Below are 17,913 nucleotides of genomic sequence, written 5' to 3'. Positions count from 1 at the left end.
ACATAATTTAGGATATGACTTTTTTCGACTGTATTAAGGCTCCGACACTAAGGTAAATTAAACGTGATTCTAAAGTCATTGCTATTCTTTATTTTACAAGCTGTATAACGACATTGAATTTATTTTTTTAATAAAATTTACTTGGTGACTTTTAAAAATTGACATGATGTAATCAAGCCTTTAATCTCGTCATTCCCACACCGACACACTTCACTCTGTGTTTTTAACAAACTTCTTTCCTCATTTCTTGCTCGTTTATTTGACATGAAAGAGACATACGTAAAAGTAGAAGAAAGTGAGACATTTAATAAAACATGAAAGCAGCATATGTGAAAACATAAAGCAACCACAAAATGCGCGATATATATTTCACAAGCAATTATGACAGGTTTTTGAGGTTAGCGCTTAAATGCAATTTTTTAAATTCTCCCTTTCTCCACTTAACCGACAAAACAAGAAAATCTCTTAAGTGCCTATAGTTGACTGTAGTTTTGCATCAGATTTTTTATTCATTCACACTTGATATGGTATTAAGATGTATCAAACTTTCATTTCAATTCACAGCATCCACAAATGAGCCATTTTTGAGTTCCTCTATATAAGCCTTCATTTCTCACAACGTGAAATTCCGTTTCACATTAGACTGAGATCGTATAAACGTTTATGGAGTCGAAGTAAAAGAAAGCGAGACTGTTGAAAATATGAAGTGAAAAAGTTAAAGGAATGAAATAGCATGCTTTATAATAAATAGATATAAACTAGACAACCCGCAGCTAAATAAATCTTTACCGGGAAATGATGGAGGAATGGAAAATGTATAAATACATGTGAGTATATTTTGCATTGTGGCAGAAGTCACAAAAAAGATCTACATTATTTCCTCTCTTTTTGCCTTTAACTTCATACTTCTTTTTATCGAAAGGATAGAAGCTCCAACTCGCACATAAACTTAGTAAAAGAATATTTCGACACCAGAAGAAAGAAAGGGGAAAGGAAAGAAAAATGGAAATTCAGCCCGCAAACATACCGCGAATCAGTTGACAAGCACATTCCTTAATATCATTTCATGTATGTATAAATATGAATGTGTGCCATTTGGTATGAAAAAATATAAATCGCGTAGCGGAAAAAAAGTAAAGAAAAGAAGAGAAAATAAATAATAAAGAGAAAAAGTGTCACAGATAAATATAATTTTGTATGTTAAGATGATAGGGTAGAATATTTCCCCAGTAAGGAAGAACATAATTATATTAAGGGGGTTCTAAAACCTTTATGATGATAGCAATGTTTAGTGGAAATATGTTTTCTATACCAAACATGTTGAAGTTATTAATAACTAAGCAATGTTTTTGGTGAATAAAACATCTTTTTAAGTTCAACTTTAACAATTATTTTTCTAACAAATCCTGCTTCTTATGCAACATCCTTCAACATTTAGAAATGAATCCTTAATGAAAACTTACAGCCAGCTATAAACTATTTAAATATTATCCTTATAAAAGTTTTATGCACAAAATATTCAGAAACGCAATTTGTAATGATAACATTCCATCGTCTTTAGTAAGCATTCCATTTGCAAAGGAGGAAAAAATGGTAATTTCCAAAATAAAGACTTATTTTTCCTGCCATCACTGGGTATATCACCAAAAAAAAGAAACTTTTACTTTCTTGCTGTTTAAGAGAAAAAAGAAAAACGAGCAAAGAAAGAAAGAAATATAAAGTGATGAAAGAAAATCATGATAAAATCTCAGGCTTCAATTTCTCGTGCCTTCAAACTATGTATGTACATATATATATAAATTCCTTATGAATGAGGGAATAAGAAACAGTAAAAAAAAACTAAATAATAGATTCAAAAAAAGAAGGAAAATAAGAAGAATGAATGAATTTTCCGTTCTGACGTAACACAAGCAATGAAAGACAACAACAATGAAACATACGAATTGAACATGAAATAAGGAAAATAGAACAGAAGATGAGAAGAATGAGGGCAATCAGTCACCGGTGTCACTGTGAGAAAGAAGAAAAAAAAAAATAGAAAGTGAGATTGGGGGTACCAACAACAGTAGCAGCACCAGCATGGAAAAAGAAATGAGAAACAGCTGAACAGTAGACTTATTATCATTTTTCCGCATTTTATTTTCCACTTTTACCATCCACATAAAAATAAATAAAAAAAATGTAGCGTCGACAACACATAGTGAATAGTACATACATACAACAACAGGCAAGACTGATGACACGACAAACAATGAGAACAATGAGCATGTTAATGCTATCTGAGATGGCGAGAGATATAGAGAAAATATGTATGTATATAAAAGAAAAGAAAAAAAGTGAGAAAATAAATTGAAGGCACAAGAGAAGAAAAGAAAGAAAAAAATTGTAACTGCTGTTGCTGCTGATGCCAGCTAGCAATTGCCTCTACACACTGACACACGTACCAGTAAAAGGAAAATTAAATTTTACCCTAATTTATTTATTTATGGTTCTTACGAAGCTACGAAACTCAACATCTACTCACAATTTCATTCTATCTTCTTTAAGATGTGTTCAATACACGAAATGTGCCTTGAAAGAAACTAATAACCGAAAATAAAAATTCCACAATCTAATTTTATTAAATAACAACCAAACCAATCATTGCAACAACTATAAGCTTCGAAAAAAAATTCAAGAATTGGAGTAAGTGACACATGTTGTCCATTAGAAGAATTGTATTATAATATCTCTTAAGAAATTCGCCAAAATTTAAAGGGTGTAATATATCTTGTAGCTCCTATCTAGAATCATTTTTCACACCTTCATGTTCATCATCTGACATAAATTTTTAAATAAAATTTCACCATTGATAAGAAGTCAAATAAAATTCAACACATTCAAAAACCACTCGTATGTTCCTAATCATCAAAATATTTGCGACCTTTACAATTCAACCTACGTATTTTATTTTTATTACAAAACTCACATCTGTACAGGAATATAGATGAATTTTAAAATGAAAAGCGTTTTGGTCTTTTTGACGGCTTCTATACACCTAAGCAAATTTTTTCAGCTTTCGCTCATTTTTATTCAAATGTCGCTCGTGAATGTGTAAGGAATTTCAAGCTATTTTGAAAGGTGATTTATGAATTTTATTACTCAATTATGGAAAATATTTATATACAATTCTAACATGAAAGTTCTTATCAAAATGGATCAGGTAAATGATTTTAAGAGGTAATTAAAAGTGTTTGATAAGCGGTTAATAAATGGCCATGAAATTGTTTGTTAGGATATTGTTGAATGGAGCTTGTAAATTTGTAAGTTGTGATATTTCAGCACAAAATTCGATATTTTCTTAATTAATCTAGATTGCTTCTATTGACCTCAAATTTCTAAATTTCATTAGAGATTGTTTACATTGCAAACTTCAACGAATGTCATAAGCTCTATCTAAGCTTGATAAAATAAAATCTATACGAAAATGCTGTGCATTTATGTTCTATCAAAAAAGCAAAGTCTTAATTTTTGAAATGCAATTTGAGGAGATATCATCCGTGGAATTTAAACAAATGATATTGGTTAAAGTTTTCATTTTTCTACTCACAAACTAAGCTTCTGGTTTTAATGAAATTGAATTATCATAAAGATTCAATTAAATTAAATTGCAAAACTTAATTCAACTTGAAAATGTTCATAAATTACATTTAATTTACAGTCTCTTTTCTACAATTTCTTCTTCGTTTTTTGCTTATATGTTTGGAGATATACATAGAAATTTCAGACTACAATAGAGATAAAAATTTTCACCATACTCCATTTATTCCATGTTGATTGCTCAATTTAATTGTTGAATTCAAGCTTTTATTCCCGTTCAATTTTTTGTATTTTGTTATTCAGAGTTGTAAAACATTAAAATAAATCGTTGAAAGAAGTATTTTCTATTCATGTCCAACCCTGGTATTTTAAAAGGGAAAATGAAAAATAAAAAATATTTTCGAGAAGCTAAAAAGTCCGATTTCATTAAAACTAGAACGAAAATAGAAACGTGAATAGCCAAAAAATCCGACATGTCGTAGTTGATGAAAATAGCAAGTAGCAGTAATATTGGACTTTATTACTTATGGTTACTGATTCTGAAAATGTAATATAAAAATGAGAATATTTTCATGAAATTGAAAAATTATTCACTGCTTTGGGTTATAAAAGTAAAAAAATATTATTTAGAATTATGCCTAAAATTAAAAATAATAATGAAAATTTTCAAGAGGTTTTTGATATAAATTCATTACTTAGGCATCTATTTATATGATGGGAATGTTTATTAGAGACACGCGTTGATACAATGACAATAAATTCATAAAAAATAAAAAATTAGAAATTGCAGTTCATCATTACAGCCCCTCCCCTATTGAAATAGAAACTATATCTCATCAATGTCACACAAGAAAGGAAAAATTGTGTACGTATGCACGTAAAAAGTAATCACAACCCTTAGTAACCAAAGTGCTGGTTACCTCTCATTCGCATTCATTATTATTATTTTTTCTATATTATAATGTTGTCCTTTCGTGCGTAATTCAGCTCATGATTAATTATTCCCTTGCTGGTGCTCGTTTTTTAACATTGAGGTACCGCATACTGACTTTATCATTAATTTTCATTCTGATTTTTCATAATTTTCATTTCATTCCTCCATTCTGTGACTTTTCTCATAATGGAAATTACTTTTTATAAATATATGAGTCACAAATAAAAAAAAGAACTGTGAAAAAATATTATAAAGTAACAAAGGATGTGAAACTTCTTTCCACAGTAAAAATTGCATAATATGGATTAAGAAAATAAAATTAAGCGTCATTCCCCTTTCTGAATTGAGTCTTTTGTAATCCTTTTGTTATTTAGTTATGTGTTTTGTTTCTCTCTGCACAGCATGAGAAAGACAGAAAGGACACACGTGCGTAAGACAAAGTTTCTTATATAATTTCTGGTTTTGTTAAAAACTTTTTCATTAAAACATTAGAATCGAATTGAATATAAATCTATTTATAATGTCTACTTTCCGAAAATAAATAGAAAAATAGAAGAAAAAGGCAAACGGCAGCAAAAAGGTGGAAAATTGTGGTTGAGAGTGTACTTTTTATGTTTTGTGACTACTAAGCTATTTTTGTGGTGACCAAGATGTCACCATGCAATTTAGATTTTATTTTCTTTGTGCTAGGGGTGGTCAATGTATGGACTTTCATTTACTTCTTTTTTAATTAAGTTGTCTAATTTTGAATATAAACACATTGATTTAAAATTTTACAATCCTTGTATACTGTTGAAATAATCATAAATTGTTTGATTTCAAAAATTCATCACAACATTCCATCCCTTTCTAACAAGAACCTCATCTCCAAAAAATCGACGTAGAAAAAATAGATCGACGCAAAATCATCCCCCAATTCTTTTTCCTATGGGAGCTTAAGTGTCAGTCTAAGACACTCAATCGCTTGAGCGAGCACACAAAAGTGCGGAAAACGAGATAGGAAACGAAAATATCTCCTCACACTTTAGATGAAGTGGAAATTATTTCAAGTAACAGAAAGAAGATTATGAAACAAATTACAGAAACCAATAATTCATTCGTCGATGGAGACAGCGACGAAAAACTGTCAAGTTTCTTCGATCTTTTCCCATTGAAGCTTTCACAGCGACTTAATTTCACTTTTTTTTGATGGAAAACGTGAAAAACTTTTCATTTACTGTCGAAAGAAACTGTTATTGTACGAGTGTATTGACGATGGTGAGCTATGCTGTATAAATATTAATAGGCAGACGCCTACATCTGTTAAAAAAATTGAGAGGAGAACAACAAGAAGGAAAGAAGAAAATATTGAAAAGATAAATCAATGGAATGAGGACTTTTGAAGAAATGGCAGATGAAAAAGTTTTTTGGAAGCCACGGCTGTGTAAAGTAAGAGAAATGAAATAAAAAGAAGGAATGGGAAGTTGTTGAAAACAATTTTTTTTTCTTCAAGTCATTATTGCTTTCTGTTGCTTTTAATTCCATCAAAGAATCACTTGAGTATAGCAAGAACGAAGAAGAATTGGTTGTTCTGAGAGATGATGCGGCAAATACAAAAATAAAATAATAAATCAGGGGTTGAAAAAACATTTATTCAAGTATGAGATGTTTTTTGTTTGTTTAAATGCCTTGCAAAAATGAATTCAATGAGCAGGTTACTCAGCAACAAATTCAATATTTATGGGATGCAATTAACCTTAATAGGCATGATGATGAGTAAATGAAATTTATCGATGCTGCTCTTTCACGGTACGAATTATAAAAATGAAGCACGATTACTTGTTTTCATTCAATGAATGACATAAAATATTCTAGACGGCAGAGGTAATTATGAAAATTACGCTGTCCTTCAATTTGGTTATTATAAAGATTTAATACTGAATGACAGTTCATTACGTCGTGATAAATTTTTGACAATGAATGACAATTTATGACGCTTTCGTTTTGATTAAACAAATTTTATTAGACGTATAGCTTGTATATTATGAATTTGATGAGTAGTTGCTAATTAATAAAAAGCCAACGGTTTGTTATTCTGAAGAAACTATTAAATAAAGTGAATTTTTAGATTCAATTGATAGAACTTACGCTAATTGTTGATTTATGGTACTAAAGTTGATATTATTTAAAATCAATTGGAAAAAACCAAGGCGCACGTGTTTCTTTGTATCAATTTCCTTGTATACTTGTGTAACATTTTAAAAACATTGAAATTCAGCAAAACTTCCTAATAACAAAAATTACTTGATTTACTTTCATATTTCATTTCCACTTCAATTTTTGTCATCACAATTGAATTAAATTTTCGAGAATTTTTCATTTACCAAATGAATAAGGTTTTCACCATCAATGAAGCAATTTTAACATCCCTCACTTACTTACAGCGACAAAATCGACAAACGAAAGAGAGAAAATAACTTTGAAGATGGCAATAATTCAGATCCGATTTCACAGCGTGAAGGTAATCGAATAACACTTTTTTCTTCATTCTAAAATAACAAATTTCATTCTCACTTTCTGCTTTTTTTGTTGTTGGATGTCAAGTGAAAATTCGTATCGAAACAAGATGTAAGAAGAAAACAACTTGCAACCCAATCCTTTTGTGTCAATTGAACGTAAACAGAAATTTAATTAAATAAAGTGGAAATTTTTTTCTGCCTCTCAATTTTGGAAATTGAGTTCAAAGAGTTTTTTACTACTACTTTACTTTACTTGATGACAAAATTGAGAGAATGTGTGACATTCAACATGGATTCTTTGTTGTGAAGTTAAAAGTGAAGTGACACCGTATGAAAAGAGCATAAAAAAGTTAGTTAGAGGGGAAAGAAACGGAATGAATCATTGAAAATGTGATAAAGGGTTCAATGTTCTATCTTTATATCCTCATGAAAATAAAGAAATAGTTGAGAAATACGCAGAAATCATCCAAAATTTATCGATTACATATCTTCTTCTTATTGCCTGTAGCATTTTTTGCTGTGATTTCATGGCAATTGTAATATTTTATTCACTTTGTCTTATGATAGAAGACTTATTTCCTGAATGTACATTAACTTTGCGTTAGAATTTCAAATACCAAAAAAATGCCAATATCAAAAACTATCTGAGTCCATCCACCACTTTTTTGTCGACTTACAAAAATTGACTACGCAGCTCTTTTTGCTTTTCTATTTTCATCCAAACTCAACCAAATATATATGAAAAAGAGGGCGGCGGGTTGAGGGTTGGAACTCAATAGATTGCTCTTTATCATTTTGACATTCAAAGAACGTAAAGTGTCTTTTTCCTGCTCATCGACGATTGAAATTTTTTTTTATTCTTCTTCATCCCAAATCTTGTTTGTTACTGCTGATGCTTCTGCTGCCGCTGTTTGAGATGCTTTGTATATGTCAGTAGACATAAAAAAGCAATTCGTTTTTTTCCTCTTTTTCTTCTTCTTCTTTCTTCAAGATGGGATCAGCGAAAATTTACTTTAAAGAAATGATGGGAAAATAAATGGAAATCTCAGCAAATTGACCTCAGATTGAATTGATTGAATGGATTTTCTTCTATATTCTTTTGTTTCTTACTTGATGATGATAAAAATTTAGTCTCTTTTCTCGGGAATAAATTTAAATACAGAGGGGAGAACAGAAAGTTTCTTGTTAATGAAAAAAATTTGTCAGAATAAATTTGATAGGAAATTACTTGAGAAAAATTTTTGCATGAAACATCTCTTTAAAATGTTGTGTGGAAAATTGTAAGATATCGATAGTAAATTGTAAAAGGAAAAGAATGATGAAAAATTTTCAATTCGATAAAAGAATTTGATCAAATTTTGATTCCATTACAAAGTTTCTAAATCCAAGAGAATAAATTTTAATTTTTGAACCCAAAACAAGTAAAACAAAATTTTCGCTAACAAACATTTGCTGAGAGGTATCGAAAAATATTAAAGCTTATTTTTTTTACAAAGACTTTGAATCCTTTAAAGTGAATTTCGAGATAACAAATATCATCAAATTGCCATGTCTGCAGACTTTATAGTGTTTCAAAATATTCTTAATTCCATACACTAATTTTAGTGAATATCAATGCTATCATAAATTACATTGACGGCTTAATGAGAACTACAAATATTTTGGGATAGTTTTAGATCTCAAAGGAATCCATATCACAGCAATAGGTAGATAATTTTTTTGACAGTTTTGTAGTATTTAATATCTTAAAATTTTAGGAATTTTTTTATTCGAATATAATTTTATTATTAGAAAGGAAGAAGCATTGGGAATTTAATTAAGCTAGTAGGTCTTCAATAGAAACATTAAATAATGTCTCAAGATAATACCGGATGTATTTTGAAGCTCTACGAATACTTTCTCAATTAAATTTTCATTGAAAATATTTAACTATATGCTAAATTTAATCAATATTTTCAGAATCCATACCATCATAAAATCATCACTACAGTAAATCCAAAAAATGTCTAAAAATTGACCGATTAACTCGTAAAATCCTTCGGTACATCAGCATCATCTGCTTCCATCTTCAAAAAATCATCTTCTTTTATTCTCCATATCATGTCGGGTTTGCAATATCGCAAAATCATAATTGAGCATAAATTTATGCTAATCCAAGAAAACTCAAATTGATGGCATTCCAATCAAACTGTCATCTTTCTTGAATTTACTCAAATGATTTTACAAGTGGATAGAGTGAAAGATAAAATAGACGAGATTTAACATTCCAACGTGATATTGAAGTGAAAATAATTTCAGTTCAACTGAAAAAAGAAGCGTATGAGTTGAGCAGTAACGAGATGTTATTAGTAAGAAATTATTTAAAAGTTTCATGTCAAATTTGTGTCATATTTGAATTTGCATTAATCATTTTTCCCTTCTTGAAATGTGATCTGAATATATTTTTGTATGGAGGTGCGAACAACAAATGGAGATTGTCACTTCTTAGTATCTTTTAGATTACATATCATAAGAATAAGAAGTGGGGTTAAAACATCAAAATAGAGTTAATTTAGAAAATTCTAACTTGTCCTCATTTCATTTGAAATCTAAATATGTAGATACTTTAAACATTTGGTTAATGTCTGACATATCATCCCCACTATCATCAACATCATCTACAAAATTATTTTGCATGTATATCTTTACAAAAAAATTCTTAAATTGGTTGAGAAGGGAGTTTATAGAATCCATATCACATTTAAAATCCATCTATCAGATATACAAAGAAAATGAGTGAGTCACACACATAACAAAAATTGTTAGATGAGATGATGAAAGGCGACGGTAGTGTGTATGGAATGAAGATGAATCTATTTCTTCTTTTGATGTTAGATTAAAAAACAAAATTGTGAGGTTTTTGCCACTGACAAATTTTTCTTTATAACATATATGCAAGCATCACAACACATCATAGGGATAGAAAAGACAAATCTTTAGGGACATATGAGACAGAAGGAGAAATCTTGATTTTTTAGCGTGTTTTGAATGGAAATACGAGTGATGGTCTCTATGTCAATTTATCAGTGATTCTTTAGAACTTGCTTAAATGTTCATGAAGAACATGAACGTGTTTTTGTAAATGCGCTTTATCAACAGAAATATAGTACCAACTTCTCTAAGATCCATTTCGTTCTGTACTTAAAAGAATTTCTATTTTCTTCCATCGAATATGTGATATGCATATTTACACTTTTCATTCTCAGATTCATGTATAGGAAAAAAGTGTGTGTCTACATCATGACGATGACTTTAGTGATATGTGGAAGTAATGTTTATATTCAACAAGGACTTTACACATTTTCGAGAGTGTACATACAGGAACTCATCTCCTCTTTTCTATATCGTACAAGGATTTTCCACTGAAACTCTAAACTCTTCTTCCTAACTTCCTTTTTTATCGACAAGATTATGGAGAAATTGAAATTTATATTGGAATGACTCTATATCAGTTTAGTGAAAAATCCTTGTGTGCTTCAACTTCTTTTTATCAATCTCACTGTTGCTTTTTCTTTGAAATTCAAAATTTTATTTTGATATCAAAATTTTGTAAGAAGCATTCTTTTTTGATATCAAAATCATGCTTCTGTCATTTTTCATAGAAACACGATTTCAATAAAATACATAATAATATTTCGTGTGTGAGCATCATGTGCTAGTAAACAAATTCCTTTCGTTTTATTCATACATTAAGAAAAAAATACCAAAAAAAAGAGAGAAGACGAATGTATGACTGAAAGGACGATGAGTTTTGTGCTCTGTGCTATAACATTTCATTGCTCATCATGCATGATGTGATGCGATTGCTTGTAGAGTCAACGAAGAAGACAGATAAAGTGCAAATTAGTTTTCAATTTGGTTGGTGCGATGTGAACGTGATCTGTGATGGAAATAAAGGATCAATAAAGCATTGAATGTAGATAGTATGGGAACATGAGGAGTGAAAGATAAAAATGTTGCCGCATATATAAAATTTATTTAGTTATTTACTATATTTGATACCATTGTTATTACATTTTATAAATATAATATGCTCCACATATATCCCTACACATGCACGATGAATCGAAAATGAAATCAAAGAAAAGTGTGAGTGGGTTTGAATATTATTTATTAGATTTTCTAACGTTTAAATTTGCACGGAAGAAAGAACTTTTACTTACATATTCAAACACCATACGATACAAAAACTCATTTTTTTGTTCCTTACTTTCATCAATTGATTTCATTCTTATCGTTCGTCCAATATCTCCCACATCCATGCACGCTCCATAAGCAAAAGAAATTGATCCGAAAATGAAATTGAGTCAAAATGGAATAAATTAAAAATTTCCTTCTTGTTCTCATGCCCCTTTCTTGACATCCCATTTTCCCTTTATGTGACTTTATATTTGTATAATGTGAAAAATGGTAAAGTAATGAAATAAGAATAAATAAATTTTCTATTTCTATTGGGAATTTGATTCTACTAGTTTATTTCTTTGTGTCTTTTTTGAAATGAAATTTTCGTCATGTGATGTTGCCTTTGGAGAAGGAAGTGTATGAGGATGTAACTTTATATTGCTTGCTAAATTATCATTAGATGTTGATTTTGATGTTGTTGTCAAGAGCTCTTCCAAAAGACTTTATGATTTTAAAATTCAACTTCATGATAAATATTAAGAAACATTTAATTTTAAAGTTTTATTTGCAAGTCTGTAGGTTAAGGGGATAGGAAGATTTGTTTTTGATATTGGGAATATGCTGCTTTGATATTTTATAGTTTACAAAGTTCCTTGTATGGAAATAAAATATTTATTTTTTAATCTATTTCCAAAAATTTGAAGATGTGAACAGGTTGTTAGAATATATGACTTCATTCCTAGTAAAATCTTTAAAAGCTTTTACGTTGTAGATTATGTTTTGAAATCTAATTTTTTTTATTAAATACTTGCAACAACTAACAACTTTTAAAGCAATATTTGACCATAAAGTACAATCCAACCACCCAGATAACTAGATCTCTAAATAAGCTTTTATAAGCTCGCTAAAAATGAAAATACTCCGATCTTGCCAATCTCGGAACTCTCTTGAAAGTCCTTAAAAAAAAGATGAAATAAAAAACTATCAAGTTTATTATTCTACAAAATGAAAATCCATGTGGCGACAGAATATCCATGACCATTATTTACATAAAGCTTTTTTATTACATCTCGTAACACTCTATAGCTTCTCCGCATAGTCACACATCTACTTCATATAAATTTGAATGATAAATAAATATCATCAGGATAGACAACAGCAACACAGAATATTTGTGTGTGTATGTATGGATGTTGATACTAAATTTTTCTCTAATATTTTATTTATTGTATGTTTGTTCTCTATATATAAGATTTTTGTGATTATGCTGCGTCACATAATGGCAATAGAGCAAAAATATGGCTCGGCATTATATATTCATAGAAAAAAAAATCATCTCTTTCCAATAGAGTGTTGTTATTCGTCATTTATTTACTCGCTCCATCTTTCGCCTTTCTTATTCTTAAAAAAATGACTATCCAATTTCTCATCATTGGGTTGTTCGCTTATATTCTTCTTCCTATTATTATTGTGATTTTTTTCTTTTTATCGTAAAAACATAAAGTGACGGCGGATATGATGGAAAAAAGGAAAGTAAAGCATGTAATTATAATTATTAATATTATGAGAGACTCCTCATCAATTAGGATGATTAAGAACAAACAGATGTCTCTGTGAAGAATAAGAATTATCTATAAAATGTTATCTAAATAGGCGCAAATTACTCAATATTTCCTGCTTTATAATGAAATTAAATTTGTGTTATTAATATGGAACAAGTTTTAGAGGGAAGAATTTCTTGTTGGATGATTTGGATGCTCTAAAGCATTTTTAGAATAAAATCCATGAATTTTCTAATTTAGTTTTGTCAAAGTAATTCGAACATATATAGTCACTTTTCAACATTAGTGTTTAGTTTAGTAAATCCTTTAGCGGTTTAAGAAAATTCAATAAACCTCACAAAAATATGCGCTTTATTTATCCATATATACCTAAAACTTAAAGTAAATTTTTATCTTTGCCAAGAATTGACATGAAAAAAATCGAATTGAGAAAAAAAAAGAATTTGTCACTCATCATATCAAATGGTGGTGCTGTTCCTCTTCTTCTATGATCATCCACAATAAAATAATAATATTAATTTCAATAAAATCGAGTGCCGCACATAGTCGACAAATTGAGCGTCGAATGGATTAGTGTATTCTTATTTTAAAAAAAGAAGAGGAAAAGAATATTAAGTAAAAAAAGTAAAGTGAAGGCAAATCATGGGGGCCTTAATCTAATTTGATGAATGAATTATGGAGGGGATTTGTTTGGGCGCTCATAAATTTATTTTAACATACAAAAGCATAGTCAGTGAGTGAATGAGCAATAGAGCTAAGATTTATATTTCCTAACGCAAAAATAAAAGAAATAAAGTATTCTTCTTAGGTTGTTTCACTTTTTGTATAATTTTTATGATTTATTTATTAATGTAATATAGAGTCAAGTGTGCGACTGTAAAAATTCTCCTGCACTGAATTTAAAATATTTTAAAAGAAAAGTGAAAACGATAGATCCTGGTTTTGGTAGATTTCACACGATAAATTAAATGAGCTATTAAATTCAGTATGTGTTGCTGACTGACTGATTAAAATTTGTATTGAAGAAGGTGGCTTTCTACAACAGTTGCAAGATTTATAATTTATATAACAAGGTTTTTATTTTAAAATATTAAAAAACAAAAAATGCGCCATAAATTTCCTTCAAAAAGATATTCCGCTTTGTTGTTCTTCATTTCCTTTTCATAATTTTCATACAAAACAAAATAACGATAACAGTTGTACGCACTTGACATACAAAAATTCAAAGATCCGAGATTTCCATATTTGAGGGAAGAAAAAAAATGAAATTTCGATGGGGTGACTTTTAAAAGAAATATAATTAAATTAAACTTTAAAATGTAAAGTGGATTTTTTATTCCTTATTCCACTATTTTTAATGAATTTTTTATGAGATCTTTCCGTTTTTCGCTCCATGTTTTAATGATGAAAGCATTTGACGTGTCTAGTCACCAAATTATCCATCTGTTATGTTCGAAAAAAGAAACAAGAACACTTGTAAGCTATTTATTTATATTTAGCGTCATTAGCACCACTTTCATTCATGTTGTTATTCATTCGTTTTATGGCTCAAGTGCCAAAGTCCAAAAATATATTTATAGGCGGTTGTTTTTGGTACTATATGTTTGGATATCGGAATTGTTGAAAATTTAAGCGGCAGGAAAAATTATACATTGCCATAAGATGCATGCTATTTGTCTGGAAAAGGAAAAGTACAACAGAAACAACTTAACAAGTTGAAAGTAAAGGGGTATTTTTCGCACAATTGTGTAAATTTTTTATTGACATATGTCAAGAAGATTTCAAAGAAAAAAATAATGGATATTTAAAGCTTTGTCACCAAATAAATATTTTATACTCAGAAATCCTTAACTTTTCATCTCGTATCGAAATTGTAAAAGATAAGATATTACTAGAAAAAGTCTTCATAGTTTCATAAATTTCACACAAAATCATTTCTAGAGTTACATAAATATCGATTCAGGGAGTAAACGATCCTTGCTAAAATTATGACAAATGTGCTTGTTTTTTTATGTACGACACTTTAACTTTAACATCAGGAAAGAGCAATGTGTAGTAAAGAAAATGGGAAATTAAATGAAATTTCTTTTGTGTACATAAAAAAAAATCTGTATGAATGTAAGCACTTTTAGCAACATATGTTGCGATATTTTCTTGTTTTTATTTTATTTCTTCTCAAGAAAAAAAAAAATTTTTAACAGATTTTTCGACAACTTTAAAAAGAGTATAAGAAACACGAGTTGTAGTTAAAAAGTTTTTATTCCTTAAAACGCCAACAAATTCAGGAAAAATCATCGAAAGAACCCATTGTGATTAAAATATGCATATTTGGGTATTACAATAAAATTAATTTATAATTAGATTAATTAAATTGATAATCTCTATCAAAATTATGTATGTATAATTATACTACAGCAATAGCATCAACTAGAGATCGGAATAATTCTGAAATCGCGTAAAGTTTAATTTATGGAAAAGCAAACACAGAAGCGAAAATGATATTGCGATAATGAGGAATAATAATTATGCAATTTTCATTTTAATTTATGTATTTTTAATCTCAAACATGCCATGACAGTTTCACTTGACATACTGAATAATAATATTATTTAAAAGTTATCTGGTGTGGGTGTCACATGGATGAATGAAGAAAGAAAAATCTTCAAAGATTCCCCATTGCATATTTGAATAATTATAAATTCCCTTCGCAACTTTCAGCAGCTCCTGCTCTTGCCATGAATTAAACTTACACATCCCACTATGGGCCAGAAATGGATTTTTTTTCTAAAAATTATTTTCTTGGCTTTTTTGATAGTCCCTATTATGCTCTATATAACTGTAGTCAAAAAATTTTTCAAGTCGATACCTTGTGGGAGATATGGCATTTTGAAGTTAGTAAGTCGACCATTTTCATGTATCAATAAAATTGATCTCACCGATTACTATATTGATAAATCTTTTTGAAATTTTTTTTGGTTATTAGCTTAATATAGGTCCTTAATTTTGAGATATAAAAAATTTTCCCAGGCATCGGAAAATTATGTGAAAAACTTGATTTTCCTTGAAAACCACGTGGTCACAATGCTTCCGTTTGTCTAGCTCATTCCTAGTGGAAATTTTTATTCTTAATTGTTCTTTATATTAAAGATAATAACATAATTAACAACTTTTGTGAACATATTGTATAGTTTTGTCCACGTTCTGATAGTGAAAAAATATGCAATTTTTTGACAAAAATCGCTCTAGCGCTTCAGGGCTATAGATGGTAGTGGAATTTTATTTCAGATTTTGAAAGCTCTCTGTTACCACTATAAAACAAAGCAATAAAATAAGAGTGCGTTCTCTTGGCAAAAGGCACTTTTTTGGCTCCGAAAGTCACATGTCACGCACTCCTCATATAGAAAAAAATTCATAAAAATTTTACATCTTATTAAAATTTTCTATTTATAGTCTAGATTGATAGATCTATTCAATACGCATATTTTGAGTGTAAATATGTTATGGTTTGGTCCAGTTTTATGGGCAAAATTTCAAAATTTCGATTTTCACTAAAATTTTTAAGAAAAAAAATACTTTTTTTCTCGAACTCAATGAAACTTGTTCAAATTTTTTTTAAAAGTTGTATTTTTATGTGTTTAACAACTTTTGTTCAGCAACTTCTCATAAATATTTGATTTTTGGCCTGAAATTTTTGAAAAGCTAAAAAAATCCTAATTTTTGGGTATTTTTTGAACAAATGTTACAAAATCTTATCAAATATCAATTTTTAACATGAGATTATTGACTAACTTTATGTTTTCGAGGATGATCTTTCATTATCCGATGAGAAACTTATAGGTTTTCATATAAAAATGTTCTAAAAAATGACTTTAAGTAGTTCGAGCAAGGAGACCAAAATTTTTAAATTCACTTTTTCATAGCTAAAACTATTCAAATGACTTTAAAACTTTCTGAATTCATTTATTATTGTAATATTGACTAATTTATTGCTAGTTTTGGTAGTAACAACAGTTATATGATCGGATTTTTTTGATTTTTGCATTTAAATCTTAACAAATAATTTTTTTAATATTGCAATCATAAATATACTGAATTTCTCAAATTTCATTTTTAAAAATCATTTTTGACTAAATTTGGACCAAGTTCGATAAAAGTTCTACTCCGAAAATGCGTCAAAGAGCATTAAACAGCATGGTTATCAATTGATTAATTTTTAGTTTTTTATGATCAATAAATTTTGGTTTTGTTTTACCATTTTTACTTTTCAATAATTTCTGTCACAACCAAATAAATTACAGGCACTAAATATAAACAAAATAATAATTAAAACCAATTTTAATCGTAATTTACAATATCCTAAATTTTTTTGGAAATTTTCGTTTCTTTAGTCACCAAAATCCGATCATATAACTGTTGTTACTACCAAAACTAGCAATAAATTAGTCAATATTAAAATAATAAATAAATTCAGAAAGTTTTAAAGTCATTTGAATAGTTTTAGCTATGAAAAAGTGAATTTAAAAATTTTGGTCTCCTTGCTCGAACTACTTAAAGTCATTTTTTAGAACATTTTTATATGAAAACCTATAAGTTTCTCATCGGATAATGAAAGATCATCCTCGAAAACATAAAGTTAGTCAATAATCTCATGTTAAAAATTGATATTTGATAAGATTTTGTAACATTTGTTCAAAAAATACCCAAAAATTAGGATTTTTTTTTAGCTTTTCAAAAATTTCAGGCCAAAAATCAAATATTTATGAGAAGTTGCTGAACAAAAGTTGTTAAACACATAAAAATACAACTTTTAAAAAAAATTTGAACAAGTTTCATTGAGTTCGAGAAAAAAAGTATTTTTTTTTCTTAAAAATTTTAGTGAAAATCGAAATTTTGAAATTTTGCCCATAAAACTGGACCAAACCATAACATATTTACACTCAAAATATGCGTATTGAATAGATCTATCAATCTAGACTATAAATAGAAAATTTTAATAAGATGTAAAATTTTTATGAATTTTTTTCTATATGAGGAGTGCGTGACATGTGACTTTCGGAGCCAAAAAAGTGCCTTTTGCCAAGAGAACGCACTCTTATTTTATTGCTTTGTTTTATAGTGGTAACAGAGAGCTTTCAAAATCTGAAATAAAATTCCACTACCATCTATAGCCCTGAAGCGC

General features: G+C 28.7%; 1 protein-coding gene across 3 annotated transcripts in view; it reads right to left on the bottom strand.

Annotated features, from left to right (window-relative positions):
- LOC139086594 (uncharacterized) overlaps nt 1–17,913 on the bottom strand; it is a 193,458-nt gene that overhangs the window by 31,876 nt on the left and 143,669 nt on the right. The gene's annotated exons all lie outside the window — the stretch shown is intronic.

The sequence above is a fragment of the Chironomus tepperi genome, unplaced genomic scaffold, assembly GCF_022539635.2.
Source record: "Chironomus tepperi strain 1889 unplaced genomic scaffold, CSIRO-AGI_Ctep_v1 contig_85, whole genome shotgun sequence".
Classification (NCBI taxonomy): domain Eukaryota; kingdom Metazoa; phylum Arthropoda; class Insecta; order Diptera; family Chironomidae; genus Chironomus; species Chironomus tepperi.
The sequence above is the reverse complement of the archived record's forward strand: the minus strand, read 5'-3'. Positions and strand labels throughout refer to the sequence as shown.